The 24,394-nt window shown below is 55.6% G+C and overlaps 6 non-coding genes and 3 pseudogenes across 6 annotated transcripts; all 9 read left to right on the top strand.

Moving 5' to 3' along the window:
* Positions 1-706: 706 nt before the first annotated feature.
* On the top strand, positions 707-899 carry LOC124617185. Its single transcript, XR_006979967.1, has one exon. It is a non-coding gene; the product is annotated as a U2 spliceosomal RNA (small nuclear RNA).
* Positions 900-1,643: 744 nt separating this feature from the next.
* On the top strand, positions 1,644-1,836 carry LOC124617183. Its single transcript, XR_006979966.1, has one exon. It is a non-coding gene; the product is annotated as a U2 spliceosomal RNA (small nuclear RNA).
* A 741-nt stretch (positions 1,837-2,577) lies between these two features.
* LOC124617244 lies at positions 2,578-2,689 on the top strand (annotated as a pseudogene).
* Positions 2,690-8,627: 5,938 nt separating this feature from the next.
* Positions 8,628-8,826, top strand: LOC124617241. The gene has a single exon (XR_006980009.1). It is a non-coding gene; the product is annotated as a U2 spliceosomal RNA (small nuclear RNA).
* Positions 8,827-9,569: 743 nt separating this feature from the next.
* On the top strand, positions 9,570-9,762 carry LOC124617182. The gene has a single exon (XR_006979965.1). It is a non-coding gene; the product is annotated as a U2 spliceosomal RNA (small nuclear RNA).
* A 743-nt stretch (positions 9,763-10,505) lies between these two features.
* Positions 10,506-10,698, top strand: LOC124617181. The gene has a single exon (XR_006979964.1). It is a non-coding gene; the product is annotated as a U2 spliceosomal RNA (small nuclear RNA).
* A 6,174-nt stretch (positions 10,699-16,872) lies between these two features.
* On the top strand, positions 16,873-17,047 carry LOC124617236 (annotated as a pseudogene).
* Positions 17,048-17,790: 743 nt separating this feature from the next.
* Positions 17,791-17,983, top strand: LOC124617180. Its single transcript, XR_006979963.1, has one exon. It is a non-coding gene; the product is annotated as a U2 spliceosomal RNA (small nuclear RNA).
* Positions 17,984-24,219: 6,236 nt separating this feature from the next.
* LOC124617233 lies at positions 24,220-24,394 on the top strand (annotated as a pseudogene).

Raw genomic sequence — 24,394 nt, 5'->3', positions numbered from 1 at the left:
TGCAGTGATCAGATATTCCGCTGGTAGCAAAACTTGTTGTAGTTGTCGATTTGCCCAGTAGTTAGCTGCTTACACACCACGATTTCTTGTAATTAATTTAACATTATCTTACGTAATTTATTTATTTATTTTTTTTTTTTTTTTTGCGGTTAGCTGGACCGCTCTTGCAGCCGCATTACACTAGGCTGGTTATTTATGTGGGCACAGAAGGGTGCCTTCGGATGCCTCGTTGGCGTCACATATGGTCCGGCCACAGATAATTTTAATTAAATTTTTTGGAGTTATATCCTTAGCTCCTCGCGAACGTCGTCGTCGTCGCCGCACGCACGCAGAATGCGTGTGCACACACACACGTATGCAGTAGGCGGTGGACGATGCAAGCACTCGGCTAGGTGTAGCTCGCGCCAGCCTCGCGCCGATGTAGCTCGCGCCGCCCTGGAGCTGCTGTGGGGCGGACTCACGGCTTCTCCACTGCCCTGGCAGCTAGCGGCGTACAGATGGGAGTCGCAGTTTACTCTTGGACATGGAGGGTAGTACTGGGCTGTTGACGAGTGCTCTCGTGAATTGTCGATCCTTCCTGTTCTTGCTTTTGCGATGTTTTCGACGGTCGCCTGTTGCCATATCGGCCCGTACCACCGTTTGTCACTCCCACAAGTGGAGCGCACACGCTGCAAGCATTTAGGCCCTTCCACTGCGGTTTTTCCTTATCGCTTCTCGGCCTTTTGGCTAAGATCAAAGTGTAGTATCTGTTCTTATCAGCTTAATATCTGATACGTCCTGCATCGCAGGACCAGAATATTAAACTCATTTTTGGCTCATGACGGAGTGCTAGGGGCTTGCTCCACCTCTGTCGCGGGTTGGCCCGGCATTGCAGTACCGCCGGGATCGGCCCACCTAAAATTAATTAAAACACAGACTGAAATGAGTTAATATTCTGCAGTGATCAGATATTCCGCTGGTAGCAAAACTTGTTGTAGTTGTCGATTTGCCCAGTAGTTAGCTGCTTACACACCACGATTTCTTGTAATTAATTTAACATTATCTTACGTAATTTATTTATTTATTTTTTTTTTTTTTTTTTTGCGGTTAGCTGGACCGCTCTTGCAGCCGCATTACACTAGGCTGGTTATTTATGTGGGCACAGAAGGGTGCCTTCGGATGCCTCGTTGGCGTCACATATGGTCCGGCCACAGATAATTTTAATTAAATTTTTTGGAGTTATATCCTTAGCTCCTCGCGAACGTCGTCGTCGTCGCCGCACGCACGCAGAATGCGTGTGCACACACACACGTATGCAGTAGGCGGTGGACGATGCAAGCACTCGGCTAGGTGTAGCTCGCGCCAGCCTCGCGCCGATGTAGCTCGCGCCGCCCTGGAGCTGCTGTGGGGCGGACTCACGGCTTCTCCACTGCCCTGGCAGCTAGCGGCGTACAGATGGGAGTCGCAGTTTACTCTTGGACATGGAGGGTAGTACTGGGCTGTTGACGAGTGCTCTCGTGAATTGTCGATCCTTCCTGTTCTTGCTTTTGCGATGTTTTCGACGGTCGCCTGTTGCCATATCGGCCCGTACCACCGTTTGTCACTCCCACAAGTGGAGCGCACACGCTGCAAGCATTTAGGCCCTTCCACTGCGGTTTTTCCTTATCGCTTCTCGGCCTTTTGGCTAAGATCAAAGTGTAGTATCTGTTCTTATCAGCTTAATATCTGATACGTCCTGCATCGCAGGACCAGAATATTAAACTCATTTTTGGCTCATGACGGAGTGCTAGGGGCTTGCTCCACCTCTGTCGCGGGTTGGCCCGGCATTGCAGTACCGCCGGGATCGGCCCACCTAAAATTAATTAAAACACAGACTGAAATGAGTTAATATTCTGCAGTGATCAGATATTCCGCTGGTAGCAAAACTTGTTGTAGTTGTCGATTTGCCCAGTAGTTAGCTGCTTACACACCACGATTTCTTGTAATTAATTTAACATTATCTTACGTAATTTATTTATTTATTTTTTTTTTTTTTTTTTTGCGGTTAGCTGGACCGCTCTTGCAGCCGCATTACACTAGGCTGGTTATTTATGTGGGCACAGAAGGGTGCCTTCGGATGCCTCGTTGGCGTCACATATGGTCCGGCCACAGATAATTTTAATTAAATTTTTTGGAGTTATATCCTTAGCTCCTCGCGAACGTCGTCGTCGCCGCACGCACGCAGAATGCGTGTGCACACACACACGTATGCAGTAGGCGGTGGACGATGCAAGCACTCGGCTAGGTGTAGCTCGCGCCAGCCTCGCGCCGATGTAGCTCGCGCCGCCCTGGAGCTGCTGTGGGGCGGACTCACGGCTTCTCCACTGCCCTGGCAGCTAGCGGCGTACAGATGGGAGTCGCAGTTTACTCTTGGACATGGAGGGTAGTACTGGGCTGTTGACGAGTGCTCTCGTGAATTGTCGATCCTTCCTGTTCTTGCTTTTGCGATGTTTTCGACGGTCGCCTGTTGCCATATCGGCCCGTACCACCGTTTGTCACTCCCACAAGTGGAGCGCACACGCTGCAAGCATTTAGGCCCTTCCACTGCGGTTTTTCCTTATCGCTTCTCGGCCTTTTGGCTAAGATCAAAGTGTAGTATCTGTTCTTATCAGCTTAATATGGGCTGATATGGGCTGATTTCTGCACCGGGAAGCGGTCGCTTTTATTCTCCTGTTTCAGGTCCGCGACCTGAACAATGGAGCTTGTGGTGACGCTGCCGGCGGAGGTCTTCCGCTGCCGGATCTGCTTCGTCACCAAGGCTGCCGGGAGACCTACTTTTGGCGAGTACAAGGACCACTCGGCCCTTCTCCGCCACTACAGGAGGCTGCACGACCCGGAAACGGTTCCCGTTTTCGAGTGTCAGTTTTGCGGCCGACGCGACCCGCGGCTGAAGACGCTGCGGCTACACCAGCGGCTCTGCAATGCAGATTCCGCAACCCCCGGCGCTGCCAGTCGGGGGATAGTGAGTATGGGACACGATGCCGTGTCTGGCTCTCTGGGGCACCCAGAGAGGTCAGCCGGCGGGAGGTCACAGGCGAGGGCCCCCGAAGCTAGTAGGACAGGCCCTTCGTCCTTAGTTAGTGCTGGGCGCAAGCCACAGGCGAAAGCGGCTCGGGAAGCTAGTACCATAGGCCGCCTAGCCTTAGATAATAGAGAGGGGCTATGGCCACAGCCCAGTCCGGTCCCCGAAGCTAGTAGGACAGACCGGCTGGACTTAGGATTAACTTACGCGGCGGTCCTGACCCGCAGCAGCGTGGTGGGCTCACAGGCTGCCTTGCCCTCACCCTGTGTGAGTGTGCAGGCGTCTGCGACGCCCAGGACGGCGGTGGTTGCCACCCCCGCGTCGTGTGTACTGTGTGTGCGCACGCCGAGGAGGTCTGGCATCCCCCTGCCGACACGCTCCGCGACGTCAACCGCGTCGCCACGAGTGCCGAGCGCAAGTTCGGGAGGTGAAGGCAGCACGCTGCCGACGCCTGCCGCCGAACGCGTCGCTCCGGCCAGAGGCGCTGTGTCCGGCATGGGTCGCGGCTCGCCGCCGCCCGCGCCGGCCATTGCACCCAGTGGCGTACGCTGGCCACGTCGTGCGGCTGCCGCAGGCGCCTCCCGCCCGCCATCTGTCGGGAGCGTGGGTACCGGCCTGGGACTGCCGCCCGCATTCGCTACGCCGCCAACAGGTGGCTCTGCGGTGCGGGCGAACAGTGGCAGGCGGGCTGCCTCGCTCGCCGCGACCGTTGGTGTTGTCATTCACGGCGCAGCCGCGCCGCCGGTTGACGCACCAAAGGCCGCGCGCCCGGCGGATGCACCGGGTGGTGTGGTGCTTGTGCGGTCGCAGACGTACACGCGCCGCGTTCCCTCTGCCCTGCCGGCGGTTACGTCGAGTGACGCCCGTCACTCCGTCTCCGCTCAGGCAGGGAGTGCTATTAACCCAAAAGCTCCTGTTGCAGATCATGAGTGGCACGTAGTCACCCCACGGAGGGACAGACGCCGTGCTGCAGGACGCAGACCACCGCCCCCGGACCGACGGCGCATCATACCGCCCAGTCCGCGTAACAGTGGCCCGACGCGAGCCAACGCGCCTGGGCGGCCGGCGCGAGCTACACCTCGTGTATCTCGCGCCGGCGGCAGGGCGCGGGCGACCGCTGGGCCATCTGTTGGCGGCGCGGCGAACAACAGCCGCCGTGCGCTGGGCCCGAGCGCCAGGCCGGCGCGAGCTACACCTGGAGACGCCCGGCCGGCGCGGGCTACACCGGCCACCCCTACGACCACTGCGCCATCTGGTAGCGATCGTCGGGCACCCAGTCCGCGTAACAGCGGCCCGGGGCGAGCCGGCGCGTCCGGTCAGCCGGCGCGAGCTACACCCCGTGTTTCTCGCGCCGGCGGCGGGCGGCTGGCGACCGCCGGGCCATCTGTTGGCGGCGCGGCGAACACCAGCCGCGGTGCGCCCGACCCGAGCGCCAGGCCGGCGCAAGCTACACCGGCCCCTGCTGCTACCGCTGCGCCACCTGTCACCAGCGCGGCGATCGATAGCAGCACTGAGCGGCCCACGCCAGATGGCAGCACGGCACCACCACCGACGCAGACGACGGAGCGGCGCGACGTGAACGGAGGGACTGCAGCTGCGTCTCCGAGAACTGGCAGCAAGAAGAGGAGACGCCGACGCCGTAACACCCGGCCCAGTCCCAACCTCCCGCCGCAAGGCTCCCGTCCTACACCAGACCTGACAGGCCCCCCTGTACCCACCGAACAGGGCGCAACTGAGGCAGCTCCGCCCCCCCCTCCCCCGGCCGACGCTCGGCTAACGGAGAGGCAGCGGCGCTGGCTGGCGGCCCTGGAGAGCGTCCACAACCAACCGTGGGACGCATTCGTCGCGGCCGTCGAGGACTTCATCTCCGAGATCGCCGAGACGAAGCCACAACGCCAGGCAGCCGGAGGTCGACAGGATGGGCCACCAGCAGCAGCGCACCGCGGCCAGGGCCGCGCCGACGCTGCTGCCAATCCCCCTCCCCCTGCCCCTACACGCGGCCGCGGTGGGCGGCGCGGTGGACGTGGCGCACGGCGCGCGGCGGCCGCCGAGCGTCGGTACGACGCGAATGCAGCGTCTGAGATTCAGAAGCTGTACCGCGCGGACCGGCGCAAGGCGATGCAGCGCGTCCTTGGCGAGACGTCGCCGTACTGCCAAATCGATGGCAACGTGCTCACGGAGCACTTTAAGGTAATATACTCTAAATCCGACTTTTCCGTTACAGATGCACCAGCTGCTGTCCCGGACTTTGCCACCACCACGCCTCCTGATGTCAGCGAGGAGGTCCTGCTGCCGATCACACCTTCAGAGGTGCAACAGCGGCTCCAGAAGGCGAGCAATACTGCTCCTGGGGCAGACGGAGTCACCTACTCGGACCTGCGACGTGAGGATCCTGGCTGCCACGTGCTAGCTAAGATCTTCTCGCGCTGCTGGAATGAGCGGAAGACTCCGGTGCAGTGGAAAATATCCACTACCGTCCTCATCCACAAGAAAGGGGACGTCTCGGACGTGACAAACTGGCGGCCTTTAGCATTGAGCTCTACCATCTCTAAGCTCTTTGCTGCAATCGTTGCGGACCGCACTTCTCTCTGGGCAGAGCGGTTGAACCTGCTCTCCCCAGAACAGAAGGGCTTCCGCACGTTTGAAGGCTGCTACGAGCACAACTTCATTGTGCAGACGGCAATTGACGATGCAAGGCGCAGGGGAGGCCAAGCATGCTTTGCTTGGCTTGATCTGGCGAATGCTTTCGGTTCAGTGCCTCACGCTCACCTCCTTGGAGTACTGAGCAGGATGGGACTACCAGAGCAATTGCACCATCTAATTGCCGACATGTACGATGGTTGCTCCACCCGCGTCCGTACATCTGACGGACTAACGGAGGAGATAGAGATCCAGGCAGGGGTCAAGCAGGGCTGTCCACTGTCGCCCATCGTCTTTAATCTCGCGCTCGAGCCGATACTTCGCGCCGCAACCTCACTCAGAAATGAGTGTGGTATTCCGCTTAGCGGCGTCAGTGTGAGTGCACTGGCGTATGCGGACGATATCGTGCTTCTGGCGCGGGATTCAGAGGCGATGCAGACGCTCCTCAATGTTGTGGGCGAGGCGGCAACGTGGGCCGGGCTTACCTTCAAGCCGTCGAAGTGTGCCACGCTTCACATCCGCCGTCGGCAGACACTAGGCTCGGTATTCGCCCTGCAAGGGGGAGAACCAGCCGTGCTCGGTGCGGGTGACGCCTACCTCCATCTTGGCGTTCCCACCGGGTACAAAGTCACGCAGACGCCAACGGATGCGATCGCGGCAATTCGACGCGACTTGCAGCACCTGGACGCTTCCCTGCTGGCTCCCTGGCAGAAGATTGACGCTGTGCGTGTCTTTCTCCTCCCTAGGCTTGACTTTGTCATGCGGGGCGGAGCGGTACGCAAGGGGCCGCTGTCTGCACTCGACAAGGCAGTGAAAGCGGCTGTCAAATCATGGCTGTTCCTCCCACAGCGTGCGTCCACCGAACAGCTGTACCTCGCGCTGGGAGAGGGAGGATGCGGCCTGACGCCGCTCGCGGACGCTGCGGACATCTCGACGATCGTCCACGGCTTCCGCATGCTGCACTGCGACGACGCCACCGTCCGCGACATCGCCTGGGCCACACTAACTACGGCCGCGCGCCGCCGACTGGGGAGGGAGCCGAGTCGTTCCGACTTGGCCACCTACCTTAGCGGCAGCACTGAGGGTGACCTCGCACGCGACGGAGGTGACATCCAGTCACTGTGGACGCGCGTCAGGAACGCCACAAGGCGCCTAGCGCCGCGTGGCGTCACCTGGCGCTGGAGTGAGCTGCTTTCTGAGTTGCAGGTGGAGGTCGGCGGCCAACCCGCCATCGCTGACGACGCGGAACACGGCGGCATCGGAGGGGTGACGCAGCCGGCCACGGAGGGGGCGGCGCCTGGGACTACACGACACCTCGATGATGGCGGCGATGGACCGCAACACGATGATGACAGCGTGGGACGCACCGTCAACACTGGCGTCGAGCATGTCCGGGTGGGAGGGGGCGCCAAACGTCTTCTCTCGCGGACGCTCCGCGAGTGTCTGAGGCAGCGCCTGCGCAACCTCCTACTCAGGAAACCTGACCAGGGGAAGGTGTTCGAGTGTACCAGGGAGTCCACAGCGTCCAACCACTTCATAGCGGGAGGCAAATACACCCGCTTCGCAGACTGGCGCTTTATCCATCGCGCCAGGCTCGGAGTCGTGCCTCTGAACGGTTGTCGCCGCTTTGATGGGCGGGCAAACAACAACAAAGCCTGCCGACGCTGTGGCCACAACAACGAGACGCTCCCGCACGTGATCAACGCGTGCATGGTGCACTCAGCAGCCCTGCAGTATCGCCACAACGCGGTCCTCAACCGCCTCGCGACAGCAGTCGCTGGGCGGCCAAGGAGAGGAAACGCTGCTGTTCCTGACATCAGGATCAACCAAGCCGTCATAGGGGACAGCAGTGGGCTGCGTCCGGACCTCGTAATAACTGACGAGGCCGCTAAGACTGTGACCATCGTCGATGTGACAATCCCCTTCGAGAATAGGCGGATTGCGCTCGACAACGCTCGGCAACTGAAGAGGATAAAGTACGCCGACGTTGCGCGCGGATTAGCCGCTCGCGGCTATTCCGTCACTGTCGACGCCCTGGTTGTTGGCAGTCTGGGGGCGTGGGACCGCCAGAACGATGCAGTGCTTCGGCACCTAGGCATCGCTAGCCGCTACTGCCAACTGATGCGGCGGCTGATGGTGTCTGACACCATCAAGTGGTCCCGCGACATTTACGTGGAACACATTACTGGCCACCGCCAGTATGTGTCCCCCTAGACTGTGGCATGCTCTGACGTCAGGCTGCGAGACCCTCGAGACTGCAGTCGTCGGAGAACTTCGAGGTCGGTGCCTTCGTGACGTCGGCGTCGAGATTCTCCTCCACGACGCGGGACCTGCGGCGCTACACCATCTTCGCGCCGCACTGCAGCAGTGCCGAGTCAGTAGCGGTGCGTGCGGTGCTGCCTGGTGCCCCTCCCTCCGTGGTGTCCGCCGAATATGGCCCCCACCTCGGTTGGCGCGGTGCTAGGCGGCGCCAAACGTGTGCCTACTGCCCGGCAGTCTCCAGCCAGCGTGGGAAGCAACGCCCTCCTGCCACGACACCCCGGTGACGTCTGCCGCAAGGCGGACAGAGGGGAGAAGTCCGGCTGTGTGTGACCCGCCTGCGTGCGTGGCACACCAGCCGCTGGCAGCCGTGCATGTGCAGTGTGCTGTCAGGGCATGGAGAAGAATGTAATAAACAAAATAGATCCTAAACTAGCTCCAACCTTCCCCGTTCTGAAATTATCTAAGGCCGCGCCTACCGCGGGATTAATCTTAAGGTAATATACTTAAGCATCCGCGCCTAACGCGGCCTTCCAATATTTAAGTAGTGGGCTTAACCCACGAGTTAGAATAAGGTTCAATTACTTAAGTGCGGTTAGAACCGTTTTTCTAAATTTTATTTTATCTAAACTTAACAAACTTGTAAAACTCGCATTGTATAGAGTCATGAATATTTTTTCTTAAATTTATACTTCTTAAAACTGTAACTAAGAATTATCTCGGAAAATAAAAATCTGTTCTTATCAGCTTAATATCTGATACGTCCTGCATCGCAGGACCAGAATATTAAACTCATTTTTGGCTCATGACGGAGTGCTAGGGGCTTGCTCCACCTCTGTCGCGGGTTGGCCCGGCATTGCAGTACCGCCGGGATCGGCCCACCTAAAATTAATTAAAACACAGACTGAAATGAGTTAATATTCTGCAGTGATCAGATATTCCGCTGGTAGCAAAACTTGTTGTAGTTGTCGATTTGCCCAGTAGTTAGCTGCTTACACACCACGATTTCTTGTAATTAATTTAACATTATCTTACGTAATTTATTTATTTATTTATTTTTTTTTTTTTTGCGGTTAGCTGGACCGCTCTTGCAGCCGCATTACACTAGGCTGGTTATTTATGTGGGCACAGAAGGGTGCCTTCGGATGCCTCGTTGGCGTCACATATGGTCCGGCCACAGATAATTTTAATTAAATTTTTTGGAGTTATATCCTTAGCTCCTCGCGAACGTCGTCGTCGTCGCCGCACGCACGCAGAATGCGTGTGCACACACACACGTATGCAGTAGGCGGTGGACGATGCAAGCACTCGGCTAGGTGTAGCTCGCGCCAGCCTCGCGCCGATGTAGCTCGCGCCGCCCTGGAGCTGCTGTGGGGCGGACTCACGGCTTCTCCACTGCCCTGGCAGCTAGCGGCGTACAGATGGGAGTCGCAGTTTACTCTTGGACATGGAGGGTAGTACTGGGCTGTTGACGAGTGCTCTCGTGAATTGTCGATCCTTCCTGTTCTTGCTTTTGCGATGTTTTCGACGGTCGCCTGTTGCCATATCGGCCCGTACCACCGTTTGTCACTCCCACAAGTGGAGCGCACACGCTGCAAGCATTTAGGCCCTTCCACTGCGGTTTTTCCTTATCGCTTCTCGGCCTTTTGGCTAAGATCAAAGTGTAGTATCTGTTCTTATCAGCTTAATATCTGATACGTCCTGCATCGCAGGACCAGAATATTAAACTCATTTTTGGCTCATGACGGAGTGCTAGGGGCTTGCTCCACCTCTGTCGCGGGTTGGCCCGGCATTGCAGTACCGCCGGGATCGGCCCACCTAAAATTAATTAAAACACAGACTGAAATGAGTTAATATTCTGCAGTGATCAGATATTCCGCTGGTAGCAAAACTTGTTGTAGTTGTCGATTTGCCCAGTAGTTAGCTGCTTACACACCACGATTTCTTGTAATTAATTTAACATTATCTTACGTAATTTATTTATTTATTTTTTTTTTTTTTTTTTGCGGTTAGCTGGACCGCTCTTGCAGCCGCATTACACTAGGCTGGTTATTTATGTGGGCACAGAAGGGTGCCTTCGGATGCCTCGTTGGCGTCACATATGGTCCGGCCACAGATAATTTTAATTAAATTTTTTGGAGTTATATCCTTAGCTCCTCGCGAACGTCGTCGTCGTCGCCGCACGCACGCAGAATGCGTGTGCACACACACACGTATGCAGTAGGCGGTGGACGATGCAAGCACTCGGCTAGGTGTAGCTCGCGCCAGCCTCGCGCCGATGTAGCTCGCGCCGCCCTGGAGCTGCTGTGGGGCGGACTCACGGCTTCTCCACTGCCCTGGCAGCTAGCGGCGTACAGATGGGAGTCGCAGTTTACTCTTGGACATGGAGGGTAGTACTGGGCTGTTGACGAGTGCTCTCGTGAATTGTCGATCCTTCCTGTTCTTGCTTTTGCGATGTTTTCGACGGTCGCCTGTTGCCATATCGGCCCGTACCACCGTTTGTCACTCCCACAAGTGGAGCGCACACGCTGCAAGCATTTAGGCCCTTCCACTGCGGTTTTTCCTTATCGCTTCTCGGCCTTTTGGCTAAGATCAAAGTGTAGTATCTGTTCTTATCAGCTTAATATCTGATACGTCCTGCATCGCAGGACCAGAATATTAAACTCATTTTTGGCTCATGACGGAGTGCTAGGGGCTTGCTCCACCTCTGTCGCGGGTTGGCCCGGCATTGCAGTACCGCCGGGATCGGCCCACCTAAAATTAATTAAAACACAGACTGAAATGAGTTAATATTCTGCAGTGATCAGATATTCCGCTGGTAGCAAAACTTGTTGTAGTTGTCGATTTGCCCAGTAGTTAGCTGCTTACACACCACGATTTCTTGTAATTAATTTAACATTATCTTACGTAATTTATTTATTTATTTTTTTTTTTTTTTTTTTGCGGTTAGCTGGACCGCTCTTGCAGCCGCATTACACTAGGCTGGTTATTTATGTGGGCACAGAAGGGTGCCTTCGGATGCCTCGTTGGCGTCACATATGGTCCGGCCACAGATAATTTTAATTAAATTTTTTGGAGTTATATCCTTAGCTCCTCGCGAACGTCGTCGTCGTCGCCGCACGCACGCAGAATGCGTGTGCACACACACACGTATGCAGTAGGCGGTGGACGATGCAAGCACTCGGCTAGGTGTAGCTCGCGCCAGCCTCGCGCCGATGTAGCTCGCGCCGCCCTGGAGCTGCTGTGGGGCGGACTCACGGCTTCTCCACTGCCCTGGCAGCTAGCGGCGTACAGATGGGAGTCGCAGTTTACTCTTGGACATGGAGGGTAGTACTGGGCTGTTGACGAGTGCTCTCGTGAATTGTCGATCCTTCCTGTTCTTGCTTTTGCGATGTTTTCGACGGTCGCCTGTTGCCATATCGGCCCGTACCACCGTTTGTCACTCCCACAAGTGGAGCGCACACGCTGCAAGCATTTAGGCCCTTCCACTGCGGTTTTTCCTTATCGCTTCTCGGCCTTTTGGCTAAGAAGCACCCCGCGGTCGGAGCGGTCCGTTGTGCTCTGTAGCGGGTCGCGAGTCGCGTTTCGTGGTCGTTTCGTTTGTTCTTGGTTTTTCCAGCGTTGATATTTTTGCGGTGAATATGTCGAACCGGTCGAACAGTATTCAATGCGTATTCGACAGAGCAGCGAGACGGCCTACGGCCTTTGAAATACAGGAATGGATATTTGGTGATCTGAAAGTACCGGAAAATGACGTCGACACCTTTCAACTGGATTTTGTCTTATTCTCGTTATTCGTGAAATTTCTCGACCAGGAGAAATACGAAAAGTATGGCCTGGCACTCGCGGGCGAACATCCGTTCCGCTACTTCGATGGAACTGTCGGAACAGTGCATATAGTGCCATCTGGCTTTGGGATACGGACTGTGCGGGTATTTAACGTACCCCCTGAGTGTCCCAATGACGTAATCGGCCGTGTCCTGTCACGGTATGGCACGGTGCTCAGCATCACGAATGAGAAGTGGGGAAGTGCCTACCGTTTCCAGGGCAACAGCGGCGTTCGTAGTGTCCGCATGGACCTCCGCCAGCACATCCCGTCGTATATAAATGTTGCGAGTACCAGGGCCCAGGTCACCTATATTGGGCAACCGCAAACTTGCTCCCTTTGTCAATCGACGGAGCATCTCCGCGTGGATTGCCCGCGCCGGCGTCCTGTGCAACTGCCGCGGGAACGCACTGCTGGTACCGACCTTGTGCCTCTCCTCAGCGAGGTAGTGGCGGGCGCTGCCCACCGTCCCGCTGAGCGACCTGACGTGTCGCCCCCGCCAGAAGCAGTGCAACCGGCACCCAGTGCACCGGCTGACGGACCCGTCCCGGACCAGACGCCCGTTGTGGCGGTACCGCCGGCGGCGTCTGATGTGCCTGCTATGGCGAGTGATGTGGTCGCTGTCGAACAGATGGAGGTCGTTCTTCCTACCCCGCCCATCCCGGCAGATGACGCTAAGTCCCCCCGCCGTCGTCATCGGCGCAAGAAGGCGAACCCGGACCGGCCGGCGGAGGAAGCGGACGGTTTACGTCCCCCTGAGAGCGGCAGTGAGGCTGACTCTCAGGCCTCCTCAGTTTCCCGCTCTGTTTCCGCTGACCGCTCGGGCGGTATGCGGCAAACTGCTCGGCAACTAGAGGCTCTTATCACTTCCTCGCGAGATCGGGGAGCGATCCCTGCAAAACGGAAACATGACCAGGGTAGCGACCAGCCAATGCAGCGTACTCGCACCCTTTCCCATCCTACTGTGTCCGACGCGTCTGCGCCGCCTGGCTTAGACTATCCTGCCGATGGGGGAGGCCTGAACTGGGCTGACGACGAGGGCGATGACATGCGTGATTGAGTGGGTCTTTCCCCACATGAGCTGCTTGGTATTTGTTTCTCACATCCGGGGTGATATCGCGGGGTTCTGGTGTGGATGTTTCCACACCTGCTTCCCTACGGCCGTGACCCTATCTGCCGTTGTCTACTCTGTGTTGCTCTCCCATGCCTGCCTTTGACCGTCCGCCGGGAGCCCTCTCCCTTTTAACGATCAATATCAACTCCATCTCCAACCCGGTCAAACTTCGATCTCTGAAGGACTTTCTCCGCCTTGGTGCGTTTGATGTGGTCTTTCTCCAGGAAGTTTGTGCCCCTTTTCTATCTGACCTTGCTGGTTATGAGGCACTGTATAACATCGACCCTGACGCCCGGCGGGGTACTGCTTTGCTCTACCGATCAGAGTTTACTCCATCCCACGTTACCACGCTACCCAACGGTCGCGTTCTTGCATGTATCCTTCAAGATGTCCTTTTTCTAAATGTCTATGCTCCTTCCGGTGCTAACCACAGGCATGACAGAACAACACTTTTTCAGTCTGATCTCCCCCCTTTCTTAGCAGCTCGTCGCCCTATCGTCTTTGGCGGAGACTTCAACTGTGTGGTAGCCGAAGTTGACCAGGTCCCGACGCCTATGCGGTGTGAAGCGCTCGCTTCACTCCTTCGGGCGGCTGACCTTACTGACACATGGCGCCACTTCCATCCCGCCTACACGCAATTTACCCACATCTATCCCACTGGAGCCAGCCGTATTGATCGTGTTTATGTCTCGACTGATTTGACTCCCGCCCTTTGTGCCGTCCAAGTCATACCCGTGGCCTTTAGTGACCACTGTGCGTACTCGTGTTCCTTGCGTATCGCGGGTCCTGCCCCGGTTCCTCGTGGCACCTCTTGGAAGATGAATACCCTTCATCTGTCCCTGCCCGAACTTCGTGCTCTTGTCACGAAAACGTGGCAGGATTGTCTCGTGGACACTTCCCGGTACCCTACCACGGTGGTTTGGTGGCTCCGCTGTGCGAAGCCCCGGCTGCGAAGTGTTATCCGGCAATACAGTCGCGACGTCGCCCACTGGAAACGTAGCACGTTGGCCTTCTATCAGCAGTGTCTCACTGACGCCCTGACTCTTCCTGCTGACCGGTATGATCAGCTCCGCATGCGCCTCAACAAAATTAAGGCGCAAATCCTTCGCTTCTCTCGGGAGAAAGCCGACGGTATGGTGGTGCGGTGTCGTTCTGCATCCCTGATTGAAGGCGAGGAACCATCCCTTTATCACCTAGCCTCTGAACGAACTCGTGCCAAGAAGAACACCATTTTGCGCCTTAAGACAGACGATGGTGCGCGTATCACAGACAACCGCGACGTCCTCCAACACCTGACGGACCATTTCACGCACCTCTTCCAGGATGTTGAGGTCGACGTTGCTGCCCAACGTGCACTTGTCAGTGGGGTGCCAACTTCTTTGGATCGTCATGACCGCGGCTCCTTAACCGAGCCCCTGACACTCGCTGACCTCACATCTGTCCTCCGTGCCTGTCCGGGACGCAAGTCACCTGGCCCCGACGGTCTCCCTTATGAGTTCTACCAACAATTTTGGGACCTGCTCGGCGACCGTTTCTGCACAATGTGCGAGGAGATTTTTGCTGGATGCGACTTACCCGCCGACTTTTTATCTGGACGTATTGCCCTTATTCCAAAGGTGACTGGTCACTGCCGAGCTCAAGACCTGCGTCCTATCACTGTCCTTAACACTGACTATAAGTTGGTGGCACGATGCGTGGCCTCTCGTCTCAAACAGGCGATGACTAAGGTACTTTGCCCCACTCAATCCTGTGGCGTTTCGCGTCGGAACATCTTCACCGCCGCTTCCCTGTACCGCGATGTTGTCTTCCTCACCGCTGACACTCGCACCCCGGCTGCCATTCTTTCCTTGGACTTCGCCGGTGCCTTTGACAGGGTCTCGCACCCTTACCTGCTGGGCGTTATGTCGCGGATGGGTTTTGGGGAGCGCTTCATACGCATCATCCGGAACTTCTTGGATGGGGCGAATTCCACTATCGTGGTGAACGGTTGCCGGTCGCGCCCCATTCCCATCAGACGGTCAGTTCGACAGGGGTGTCCCTTGTCGATGTATTTGTTTGCCTTAGCGCTGGACCCCATGCTGCGTGACATTGGCCGGTTGGTCGACGGTGTCGTTCTCCCAGGCGTCACCTTCCGCTGTGCGGCCTACGCCGATGACGTTGGTGTGTTCGTTGCTAACGCAAGGGACATCGATTCCGTTCGCCGCATTCTCGATGTTTATGAACGGGCCTCCGGTGCTCAGTTAAATCCCAACAAGACTGTGTTACTTCCGCTAGGGCCACGATCTTTGACCGTCGAACGCCCCTGGTACCGAGTTGTAGGGGAACAGCGTATCTTGGGTCTTGAGGTGACTGCCTGTCCGCAGCGTATGTTAACCCTCACGTGGCGGCGGCTTCTCACACGCATCAGGGGCCTTTGCGTGAGCCACGCTGATCGACGGCTCGACCTCCATCAACGCATCCAGCTTATTAATGGTTATCTCCTCTCACGAGCATGGTATGTCGCCCAACTCCTTACGCTGCCGAAGCAGATCGGCCGAGCCATATCCCAAGCAGTATATTGGCTCTTGTGGCGGCATGCGCTGTTCAAGGTTGATGCGCTGACTTGTACGCTGCCGAAGGTCGATGGCGGACTTGGCCTCATTGACTTTTCCCGGAAATGTGCGGCCCTTCTGATTCACCGTGTCGCCGCTTTGCGCGACGCCGACCCCGGTGGGACTACAGCGGTCCTCTTCGACCGTTATCGTCCACACTCGGCGCGTGCACCGGTCTGTTTGATGCATATTCCGATCCGGCTGACGACGGTCAGAGACTATTACTTCCACCGCAGTTATGTCCTCGCAGTGGCCACTGACAAGGCACGCACGTCGAAGCGCCTTTACCAGGCACTCCGAGGCCAGCCCAAGCCCCATAAATTAGAGGACAGACGACCGTCAGTCATCTGGCGCCAAGTTTGGGCTAATATTAACAACTCAGCCCTTCCCACGGCAGTTTCAGCGCTATGGTACCGTGTCGTCAACAATTTAATCCCCACTAACCAGCGCCTGGCGGCCATCCGCCTACGGCCCTCGGCTGCCTGCGGCCGCTGTGGTGACGTTGACACCAGGGAGCATCGCCTCCTCTGCCCCCACGTCGCAGAAGTGTGGACCCTTGCACGTGTACTCATAGCGCTGATCGGTGGGACGACGCCAGCAAATGTATCCACCGACTGGTTCCTTGCACCTGATCTTCAAACACAACCCCGACCAAGGCGTAACGCAATGGTGTGGCTCTTGGGCCACACCATTTTCACGATCTACGACCTTTCCCTCGCCGATGCTGTCTCTTACATGGACTACCTGTGGAGCCAGCATCGCGTGGCGGAATCTGCTCGAAACTATACGACCACTTTTGCCCGGTATTTGAAAGTTGCAATGATCCATGGATACCAAACGGTGTTCCAGGTTGCCTAGGGCACCTTGTCCAGGCATTGCCTGGGCTTGCCCCTGGTTATTGCACCAATCTTTGACTTGACTCACCCCAGATTCGCGATTGGCACAACTATTGCCATAACTTTATTGGAAAAATAGGAATCACGCAATCAATCTTAGAAGCTTATTCCTTCGTTAATTCTCTGGGCGATGGGATTATCTCGCCAGTTTCATTTTCATTTGTGTGTGCTGCCGTCCCTCTTTTTAATTTCCTTCATTTCCTTTCATTTCTATCTTTCTTTCTTTCTTCCTTTTGGTTCTCAACTCACTATTTCTTCACACCTGCAGAGCGAGGTGTCTTTCTGAGTCAAGTGTCGTCGCCCATTGCGGCATAGCAGAGTATGCCCCTCGCTTTTAATTTCGTTCCTGGCAACAAGTCTTGCTACTCAATGCACCATGTTGTGCGTGCTGCGGCGACACTCTAGGATGGCGGCAATTTTGGAGAGGACAAGGTAGGGCTGTAGGGGAGGAAGGAGGCCCAAAAAAAACAAAAAAAAAAAAAAAAAAAAAAAAAAAAAAAAAAAAAAAAAAAAAAAAAAGTGTAGTATCTGTTCTTATCAGCTTAATATCTGATACGTCCTGCATCGCAGGACCAGAATATTAAACTCATTTTTGGCTCATGACGGAGTGCTAGGGGCTTGCTCCACCTCTGTCGCGGGTTGGCCCGGCATTGCAGTACCGCCGGGATCGGCCCACCTAAAATTAATTAAAACACAGACTGAAATGAGTTAATATTCTGCAGTGATCAGATATTCCGCTGGTAGCAAAACTTGTTGTAGTTGTCGATTTGCCCAGTAGTTAGCTGCTTACACACCACGATTTCTTGTAATTAATTTAACATTATCTTACGTAATTTATTTATTTATTTTTTTTTTTTTTTTTTGCGGTTAGCTGGACCGCTCTTGCAGCCGCATTACACTAGGCTGGTTATTTATGTGGGCACAGAAGGGTGCCTTCGGATGCCTCGTTGGCGTCACATATGGTCCGGCCACAGATAATTTTAATTAAATTTTTTGGAGTTATATCCTTAGCTCCTCGCGAACGTCGTCGTCGTCGCCGCACGCACGCAGAATGCGTGTGCACACACACACGTATGCAGTAGGCGGTGGACGATGCAAGCACTCGGCTAGGTGTAGCTCGCGCCAGCCTCGCGCCGATGTAGCTCGCGCCGCCCTGGAGCTGCTGTGGGGCGGACTCACGGCTTCTCCACTGCCCTGGCAGCTAGCGGCGTACAGATGGGAGTCGCAGTTTACTCTTGGACATGGAGGGTAGTACTGGGCTGTTGACGAGTGCTCTCGTGAATTGTCGATCCTTCCTGTTCTTGCTTTTGCGATGTTTTCGACGGTCGCCTGTTGCCATATCGGCCCGTACCACCGTTTGTCACTCCCACAAGTGGAGCGCACACGCTGCAAGCATTTAGGCCCTTCCACTGCGGTTTTTCCTTATCGCTTCTCGGCCTTTTGGCTAAGATCAAAGTGTAGTATCTGTTCTTATCAGCTTAATATCTGATACGTCCTGCATCGCAGGACCAGAATATTAAACTCATTTTTGGCTCATGACGGAGTGCTAGGGGCTTGCTCCACCTCTGTCGCGGGTTGGCCCGGCATTGCAGTACCGCCGGGATCGGCCCACCTAAAATTAATTAAAACACAGACTGAAATGAGTTAATATTCTGCAGTGATCAGATATTCCGCTGGTAGCAAAACTTGTTGTAGTTGTCGATTTGCCCAGTAGTTAGCTGCTTACACACCACGATTTCTTGTAATTAATTTAACATTATCTTACGTAATTTATTTATTTATTTTTTTTTTTTTTTTTTGCGGTTAGCTGGACCGCTCTTGCAGCCGCATTACACTAGGCTGGTTATTTATGTGGGCACAGAAGGGTGCCTTCGGATGCCTCGTTGGCGTCACATATGGTCCGGCCACAGATAATTTTAATTAAATTTTTTGGAGTTATATCCTTAGCTCCTCGCGAACGTCGTCGTCGTCGCCGCACGCACGCAGAATGCGTGTGCACACACACACGTATGCAGTAGGCGGTGGACGATGCAAGCACTCGGCTAGGTGTAGCTCGCGCCAGCCTCGCGCCGATGTAGCTCGCGCCGCCCTGGAGCTGCTGTGGGGCGGACTCACGGCTTCTCCACTGCCCTGGCAGCTAGCGGCGTACAGATGGGAGTCGCAGTTTACTCTTGGACATGGAGGGTAGTACTGGGCTGTTGACGAGTGCTCTCGTGAATTGTCGATCCTTCCTGTTCTTGCTTTTGCGATGTTTTCGACGGTCGCCTGTTGCCATATCGGCCCGTACCACCGTTTGTCACTCCCACAAGTGGAGCGCACACGCTGCAAGCATTTAGGCCCTTCCACTGCGGTTTTTCCTTATCGCTTCTCGGCCTTTTGGCTAAGAAGCACCCCGCGGTCGGAGCGGTCCGTTGTGCTCTGTAGCGGGTCGCGAGTCGCGTTTCGTGGTCGTTTCGTTTGTTCTTGGTTTTTCCAGCGTTGATATTTTTGCGGTGAATATGTCGAACCGGTCGAACAGTATTCAATGCGTATTCGACAGAGCAGCGAGACGGCCTACGGCCTTTGAAATACAGGAATGGATATTTGGTGATCTGAAAGTACCGGAAAATGACGTCGACACCTTTCAACTGGATTTTGTCTTATTCTCGTTATTCGTGAAATTTCTCGACCAGGAGAAATACGAAAAGTATGGCCTGGCACTCGCGGGCGAACATCCGTTCCGCTACTTCGATGGAACTGTCGGAACAGTGCATATTGTGCCATCTGGCTTTGGGATACGGACTGTGCGGGTATTTAACGTACCCCCTGAGTGTCCCAATGACGTAATCGGCCGTGTCCTGTCGCGGTATGGCACGGTGCTCAGCATCACGAATGAGAAGTGGGGAAGTGCCTACCGTTTCCAGGGCAACAGCGGCGTTCGTAGTGTCCGCATGGACCTCCGCCAGCACATCCCGTCGTACATAAATGTTGCGAGTACCAGGGCCCAGATCACCTATATTGGGCAACCGCAGACTTGCTCCCTTTGTCAATCGACGGAGCATCTCCGCGTGGACTGCCCGCGCCGGCGTCCTGTACAACTGCCGCGGGAACGCACTGCTGGTACCGACCTTGTGCCTCTCCTCAGCGAGGTAGTGGCGGGCGCTGCCCACCGTCCCGCTGAGCGAACTGACGTGTCGCCCCCGCCAGAAGCAGTGCAACCGGCACCCAGTGCACCGGCTGACGGACCCGTCCCGGACCAGACGCCCGTTGTGGCGGTACCGCCGGCGGCGTCTGATGTGCCTGCTATGGCGAGTGATGTGGTCGCTGTCGAACAGATGGAAGTCGTTCTTCCTACCCCGCCCCTCCCGGCAGATGACGCTAAGTCCCCCCGCCGTCGTCATCGACGCAAGAAGGCGAACCCGGACCAGCCGGCGGAGGAGGCGGACGGTTTCCGTCCCCCTGAGAGCGGCAGTGAGGCTGACTCTCAGGCCTCCTCGGTTTCCCGCTCTGTTTCCGCTGATCGCTCGGGCGGTATGCGGCAAACTGCTCGGCAACTAGAGGCTCTTATCAGTTCATCGCGAGATCGGGGAGCGATCCCTGCAAAACGGAAACATGACCAGGGTAGCGACCAACCAATGCAGCGTACTCGTACCCTTTCACATCCTACTGTGTCCGACGCGTCCGCGCCGCCTGGCTCAGACTATCCTGCCGATGGGGGAGGCCTGAACTGGGCTGACGACGAGGGCGATGACATGCGTGATTGAGTGGGCCTTTCCCCACATGAGCTGCTTCGTATTTGTTTCTCCCATCCGGGGTGATATCGCTGGGTTCCGGTGTGGATGTTTCCACACCTGCTTCCCTACGGCCGTGACCCTATCTGCCGTTGTCTCCTCTGTGTTGCTCTCCCATGCCTGCCTTTGACCGTCCGCCGGGAGCCCTCTCCCTTTTAACGGTCAACATTAACTCCATCTCCAACCCGGTCAAACTTCGATCTCTGAAGGACTTTCTCCGCCTTGGTGCGTTTGATGTGGTATTTCTCCAGGAGGTTTGTGCCCCTTTTCTATCTGACCTGGTTGGTTATGAGGCACTGTATAACATCGACCCTGACGCCCGGCGGGGTACTGCTTTGCTCTACCGATCAGAATTCACTCCATCCCATGTTACCACGCTACCCAACGGTCGCGTCCTTGCATGTATCCTTCAAGATGTCCTTTTTCTAAATGTCTATGCTCCTTCAGGTGCTAACCACAGGCATGATAGAACAACACTTTTTCAGTCTGATCTCCCCCCTTTCTTAGCAGCTCGTCGCCCTATCGTCTTTGGCGGAGACTTCAACTGTGTGGTAGCCGGAGTTGACCAGGTCCCGACGCCTATGCGGTGTGAAGCGCTCGCTTCACTCCTTCAGGCGGCTGACCTTACTGACACGTGGCGCCACTTCCATCCCGCCTACACGCAATTTACCCACATCTATCCCACTGGAGCCAGCCGTATTGATCGTGTTTATGTCTCGGCTGATTTGACTCCCGCCCTTTGTGCCGTCCAAGTCATACCCGTGGCCTTTAGTGACCACTGTGCGTACTCGTGTTCCTTGCGTATCGCGGGTCCCGTCCCGGTTCCTCGTGGCACCTCTTGGAAGATGAATACCCTTCATCTCTCCCTGCCCGAACTTCGTGCTCTCGTCACGAAAACGTGGCAGGATTGTCTCGTGGACACTTCCCGGTACCCTACCACGGTGTTTTGGTGGCTCCGCTGTGCGAAGCCCCGGCTGCGACGTGTTATCCGGCAATATAGTCGCGACGTCGCCCACTGGAAACGTAGCACGTTGGCCTTCTATCAGCAGTGTCTCACTGACGCCCTGACTCTCCCTGCTGACAGGTACGATCAGCTCCACATGCGCCTCAACAAAATTAAGGCGCAAATCCTTCGCTTCTCTCGGGAGAAAGCCGATGGTATGGTGGTGCGGTGTCGTTCTGCATCCCTGATTGAAGGCGAGGAGCCATCCATTTATCACCTTGCCTCTGAACGAACTCGTGCCAAGAAGAACACCATTCTGCGCCTTAAGACAGATGATGGTGCGCGTATCACGGACAACCGTGACGTCCTCCAACACCTGACGGACCATTTCACGCACCTCTTCCCGGATGTTGAGGTCGACGTCGCCGCCCAACGTGCACTTGTCAGTGGGGTGCCAACTTCTTTGGATCGTCATGACCGCGGCTCTTTAACCGAGCCCCTGACACTCGCTGACCTCACATCTGTCCTCCGTGCCTGTCCGGGACGCAAGTCACCTGGCCCCGACGGTCTCCCTTATGAGTTCTACCAACAATTTTGGGACCTGCTCGGCGACCGTTTCTGCAAAATGTGCGAGGAGATTTTTGCTGGATGCGACTTACCCGCCGACTTTTTATCTGGACGTATTGCCCTTATTCCAAAGGTGACTGGTCACTGTCGAGCTCAAGACCTGCGTCCTATCACTGTCCTTAACACTGACTATAAGTTGGTGGCACGATGCGTGGCCTCTCGTCTCAAACAGGCGATGACTAAGGTACTTTGCCCCACTCAATCCTGTGGCGTTTCGCGTCGGAACATCTTCACCGCCGCTTCCCTGTACCGCGATGTTGTCTTCCTCACCGCTGACACTCGCACTCCGGCTGCCATTCTTTCCTTGGACTTCGCCGGTGCCTTTGACAGGGTCTCGCACCCTTACCTGCTGGGCGTTATGTCGCGGATGGGTTTTGGGGAGCGCTTCATACGCATCATCCGGCACTTCTTGGATGGGGCGAATTCCACTATCGTGGTGAACGGTTGCCGGTCGCGCCCCATTCCCATCAGGCGATCAGTTCGACAGGGGTGTCCCTTGTCGATGTATTTGTTTGCCTTAGCGCTGGACCCCTTGCTGCGTGACATTGGCCGGTTGGTCGACGGTGTCGCTCTCCCAGGCGTCACCTTCCGCTGTGCAGCCTACGCCGATGACGTTGGTGTGTTCGTTGCTAACGCCAGGGACATCGATTCCGTTCGCCGCGTTCTCGACGTTTATGAACGGGCCTCCGGTGCTCAGTTAAATCCCAACAAGACCGTGTTGCTTCCGCTAGGGCCACGATCATTGACCGTCGAACGCCCCTGGTACCGCGTTGTGGGGGAACAGCGTATCTTGGGTCTTGAGGTGACTGCCTGTCCGCAGCGTATGTTAACCCTCACGTGGCGGCGGCTTCTCACACGCATCAGGGGCCTTTGCGTGAGCCACGCTGATCGACGGCTCGACCTCCATCAACGCATCCAGCTGATTAATGGTTATCTCCTCTCACGGGCATGGTATGTCGCCCAACTCCTTACGCTGCCGAAGCAGATCGGCCGAGCCATCTCGCAAGCAGTATACTGGCTCTTGTGGCGGCATGCGCTGTTCAAGGTTGATGCGCTGACCTGTACGTTGCCGAAGGCCGATGGCGGCCTCGGCCTCATTGACTTTTCCCGGAAATGTGCGGCCCTTCTGATACACCGTGTCACCGCTTTGCGCGAAGCCGACCCCGGTGGGACTACAGCGGTCCTCTTCGACCGTTATCGTCCACACTCGGCGCGTGCACCGGTCTGTTTGACGCATATTCCGTTCCGGCTGACGACGGTCAGAGACTATTACTTCCACCGCAGTTATGTCCTCACAGTGGCCACTGACAAGGCACGCACGTCGAAGCGCCTTTACCAGGCACTCCGAGGCCAGCCCACGCCACATAAATTAGAGGACAGACGACCGTCGGTCATCTGGCGCCAAGTTTGGGCTAATATTAACAACTCAGCCCTTCCCACCGCAGTTTCGGCGCTATGGTACCGTGTAGTCAACAATTTAATCCCCACTAACCATCGCCTGGCGGCCATCCGCCTACGACCCTCGGCTGCTTGCGGCCGCTGTGGTGACGTTGACACCAGGGAGCATCGCCTCCTCTGCCCCCACGTCACAGAAGTGTGGACCCTTGCACGTGTGCTCATAGCGCTGATCGGTGGGACGACGCCAGCAAATGTGTCCACCGACTGGTTCCTTACACCTGATCTTCAAACACAACCCCGACCAAGACGTAACGCAATGGTGTGGCTCTTGGGCCACACCATTTTCACGATCTACGACCTTTCCCTCGCCGATGCTGTCTCTTTCATGGACTACCTGTGGAGCCAGCATCGCGTGGCGGAATCTGCTCGAAACTATACGACCACTTTTGCCCGGTATTTGAAAGTTGCAATGATCCATGGATATCAAACGGTGTTCCAGGTTGCCTAGGGCGCCTTGTCCAGGCATTGCCTAGGATTGCCCCTGGTTTTTTTGCACCAATCTCTGACTTGACTCACCCCAGATTCGCAATTGGAACAATTATTGCAAAAACTTTATTGGAAAAATAGGAATCACGCAATCAATCTTAGAAGCTTATTCCTTAGTTAATTCTCTAGGCGATGGGATTATCTCGCCAGTTTCATTTTCACTTGTGTGTGCTGCCGTCCCTGTTTTTAATTTCCTTTCATTTCTATCTTTCTTTCTTTCTTCCCTTTTGGTTCTCAACTCACTATTTCTTCACACCTGCAGAGCGAGGTGTCTTTCTGAGTCAAGTGTCGTCGCCCACTGCGGCATAGCAGAGTATGCCCCCGCTTTTAATTTCGTTCCTGGCAACAAGTCTTGCTACTCAATGCACCCTGTGCGTGCTGCGTCGACACTCTAGGATGGCGGCATTTTTGGAGAGGACAAGGTAGGGCTGTAGGGGAGGAAGGAGGCCCAAAAAAAAAAAAAAAAAAAAAAAAAAAAAAAAAAAAAAAAGAAAAAAGAAAAAAAAAAAAAAAAAAAAAAAAAAAAAAAAAAAAACTAAAAAAGAGTAAAAAAAAAAAAAAAAAAAAAAAAAAAAAAAAAAAGTGTAGTATCTGTTCTTATCAGCTTAATATCTGATACGTCCTGCATCGCAGGACCAGAATATTAAACTCATTTTTGGCTCATGACGGAGTGCTAGGGGCTTGCTCCACCTCTGTCGCGGGTTGGCCCGGCATTGCAGTACCGCCGGGATCGGCCCACCTAAA

The sequence above is a fragment of the Schistocerca americana genome, chromosome 5, assembly GCF_021461395.2.
Source record: "Schistocerca americana isolate TAMUIC-IGC-003095 chromosome 5, iqSchAmer2.1, whole genome shotgun sequence".
Taxonomy (NCBI): Eukaryota; Metazoa; Arthropoda; class Insecta; order Orthoptera; family Acrididae; genus Schistocerca; species Schistocerca americana.
Note: the sequence above shows the minus strand (reverse complement) of the source record. Positions and strands in the feature narration are given on the sequence as shown.